Raw genomic sequence first — 3,997 nt, 5'->3', positions numbered from 1 at the left:
TTTAGGCTTGGGACCTTTCCATGAAAAGTATTAGGAACATGGGACGTTTCTGAAACCATGCTTCTTTGGCAATTTGACAATCCTACTGAAGCAGATTTGAGGATATAAAGTATCTTGGAGACCAAGTCTATGTAATTTAGGCATTTCTTTTCCAATAGATAGGTTAGTTCCTTCTCCAGACTTTCATTCCCTGTGACCGACTTCATTTGGTTGTCTTCCATTTCACTCCCCGCCCCCCACCCCAGCCTCATAAAGTCCATTCATATGTGCCTACTCCTATCTTAGTTTCCTTGCAGTCTTTGATAACTCATTAGGTGCTATGGATAGAAAGCCTTGGACTGGGTGCCAATGATTCACACCTGTAGTCCTAGCAACTTGGAATTCTGACATCAGGTAGAGAGTTGTTTGAGGATAGCTCTGATAGAAAAACCAGCAAGACTCTATCTCAGTCTTTAAAAGGGTCTAGTGGTTCATGCCTGCTATCACAAGCTATGTGGGAAGCTGCCACTGGAGAACTGAAGCTCCAAGCCAGTCCTTGCAGCATAGTGCACAAGACTTCACCTCCACAAAGGAAAGCTGGACATGGTAGTGTAAGCCTGGGATCTCAGTAACATTGGAAAAGTGGGAGGATTGCTGCTCACCCCTGGGTGAAAAGCAACAGTCTGTCCTAGAAGTAACCAGTAAAAACAAAGCAACAAACACACAAAAAAACAAAAGAGGGCTAGGGAGTTGCTGTGGTTTCGTGCATGAGGCAGCTTTGTGGGAGTTGAGGCTTGCAGGCCTAGCACCTGCATCCAATACCTGCGGTCAGTGTCTGCAGGTTGGGAGCTGAGTGTTCCTCCTTGGGATCAGAGGTCTGTCCTTGGCCTTTGCTACTGGGTGCTGCTATCCCCTGTGGAGCCTAGGGCAGATGTTCAAAAACACCTTCCAGAGAGGTTCCTGTCCATCCCATTCAGCATAGGCAGCAAGGCTTTGTAAATCTGGGACAAAAAAGTACAGAATGACCACATCAAAATAACCACTGAGGAAGTGGTGCTGTGGCTCAAGTGGTAGAGTGCTAGTCTTGAGCTGAAATGCTCAAGGACAGCGCCTAGGCCCAGAGTTCAAGCCCCACAACTGACCAAAAACAAACAAACAAAAAAACAAAACCCCAGCCACTGACAGTGGGATACTGGTGGCTCATACCTGTAATCCTGGCTCCTCAAGAGGCTGAGATATGAGGATCTCAGTTTAGAAGAAAACCAAAAGTGGAGCTATGGTTCAAAGTGATAGAGCACTACCCTTGAGCAAAAGAGCTCAGGGATAGTGTCCAGGCCCTGAGTTCAAGCCCTATGACAAAAAAAAAATCACTGGCAATGACACCCAGGCCCTGGTACTAGAGATTGAAGGGACAAATGTCAACACCATGTACATCAGGTGTCCTGAAGACCCAAAGAAGATGCTGAGGATTAAACTTCCTTTCCTTGTTATGATGATCAAAAACTTGAAAAAAATTTTTGTGCAGCAGTGGTTTCAAGCAAGAAAGTACCTAAACTGTGTCAAACTCTTCTGCCCAGGAGGCTGGAGGATGGGTGAAACCAGATTCAGATAATGAATCTGTATCTGACTTCACCTGGAGAGCATCTGGCACAAAAGATATTGAGACTCTGAGAGTGCAGCTCCATGCAAAGTGCTGCATCTGCCAGGTTCACCTCTCGGACAGACTCCGCTGAGAAGACCAGCTGCCTGCAGAGTTTAAACTGTATCTCCCAGTTCAGAGCAAGGCAAAGCAATAACTGGAATGCAACCAACTCAAGGGAGTTAGACTTTGGACCCGACTCTTAGTTAAAGGAAACTGTCTGGGCTGGGAAGGTGGCTCAGTGGTAGAGTGCCTGCCTTGCCTGCATGAGGCCCTGGGTTCGATTCTCAGAAAAAGCCAGAAGTGGTGCCATGGCTCAAGTGGTAGAGTACTAGCCTTGAGTTGAAGAGCTGAGGGACAGCACCCAGGCCCAGAGTTCAGGCCCCACAACTGACATAAATAAATAAATAAAAGGAAACTATCTGGATGACAATGCAAAAAGTGATATGTATTACTTCACCTTGCTGTGTTTTATTTACTACTTAATGTCTGTTGTCATGGACACCAGTGACATGCCATGACTCTGCTAGTTGCATTGTAAACAGTGCTTAGAGACCTGTGCTGCTGGGATCCTACTGCTGCCTGCTTCAACATGGGGGACCCCTTCATCTCAGACTCACAGAACTAAGATGTCCTACAAGGCAGTCTCACACCAATAGTCTTTCCTGTGATTTTTCCTTATTTTGTATATGTGTATGCTGTGTGATACTCATCTGGACATGAATGAAATACTATATTCTTGGTTGCGTGGCTCAGCAATAGAGTGTCAGCCTACTGAGCACAAGGCCACGAGTTCAAATCTCCAGTATAGCTAAAAAATAAAAAAATAAAGTTAAAAATAAAAGCTTACAGATTTTCTTATTATTGCAACATCAGAGGGAACATAGTCCATAGAACTGTGCACACTCAGAAATTAATTGTGCATTTGGGGAACTAGACCCATAATCGGATAGAGAGATTCACAAAAGTCACTTAAAGTTAGTACACTTAAATTCCTGTTTACTGGAGCTTAAGAATAGAGATTAAAGTCAACCAAGACAAGAGGCACATGGGTTAAGGAAGCTTCCAGTTGTCTTGCTTATCAACAGAGCATTAATTTTCCAACATGACAGCACTGTGGCATACTGATAAATAGGGAGGTCACCAAAATCCTTGTCCCTAGCCTCTCCAGATGTCAAACAGATAGAAAGTGACCTAAAATTTCCTGCCTATGTCACTTTGTTGAAAGGCTCAAAGTCCTCAGGCCAGCTAGACACTATCATCAGGTAGGACATTGCCTAGGTTTAGAGTCTACTTCCAGGGACCAAAGGCAAAGACCAAAAATTCTCTATTAGAGTTAAAAAGACTGGATCTGGCTCATGAGTTGCCATCAAAAGCTAGTGTCTGGGGGGACAAGTCACACAGTTGGGATCTGTACTCATTTTCTGTTGTTTCATCTCATTATAATTTCTCTACTGGGCATCACACCTGCCTCAATCTAGACTGAATTTTCCTGGCCATATAAGGTAGTTTACATACTTTCTCAGAGAATGTAACTTCCAACTTCCTATAAATCAAAACTTTTGATGAAAAGATGTTCGTGAAGGATAGCCAGATAGATGTGAAGTGTGTGGATATGTTTGTGTGTGTGTGTGTGTGTGTGTGTGTGTGTGCCTGTACTAGGTCTTAAATTCAGGGCTCAAGCCAATTGGTGGCTCATTGGACAGAGAAGTCTCACAGATGTTCCTGCTCAGACTGGTTTCTAACTGTTATCCTCAGATCTTAGCTTTCCAGGTAGCTAGGATTATAGGTGTGAGCCACCAGTACCCACTTTCTAGATCATGGTTAATAAAAGCCAAAGCTAGGACATCTCTAGAGGCATTGCCTGGTCCTGGTCTCACACAAGCATGCTTCTCTCTCACAGTCACATAGATGTATACTGTATAGATGTATATGTACTATATGTACATATATACATATAATACACATACATTATATATAGTGTGCTAATAGTATATTATATACAGTACATACACATATATATTACATATACATGTGAGGACAATAATCTTGAGCATTTGTGTAAGGACTGGGGGTGTAACTCCAGGCCCCAAGTTCAATGCCAAGTAATTTAATAAAAGAAAAAGGAAAGAAAGAAAAAAAAAGAAAAAATTCAGTGTCATGCCACAAGAAACACCAATACCACAACCTGTTCACTTTGGAAAGTCCATCACAGACTGAAATCCTGAATAATTGGAGCACCAGGGAATTCAACCAATTAGAACTCTACATTCCCAATCTACTTTCTGGTCATCACCCATATGCCAGCTTTCAGAATTCAGTAATTTAAAGAGGGTAGTAATTAATTTAGCCTTGTATTGTATAGGACTGCCTTTAAAA

The 3,997-nt window shown here is 42.9% G+C and overlaps 1 pseudogene; it reads left to right on the top strand.

The window, feature by feature from the left end:
* The first annotated feature begins 910 nt into the window (after positions 1 to 910).
* LOC122113996 lies at positions 911 to 1,775 on the top strand (annotated as a pseudogene).
* The last annotated feature ends 2,222 nt before the right edge of the window (positions 1,776 to 3,997 follow it).

Source organism: Dipodomys spectabilis, unplaced genomic scaffold (assembly GCF_019054845.1).
Source record: "Dipodomys spectabilis isolate Male_0828 unplaced genomic scaffold, ASM1905484v1 ptg000102l, whole genome shotgun sequence".
NCBI lineage: Eukaryota > Metazoa > Chordata > Mammalia > Rodentia > Heteromyidae > Dipodomys > Dipodomys spectabilis.
This window is presented reverse-complemented; position numbering and strand designations above follow the sequence as displayed.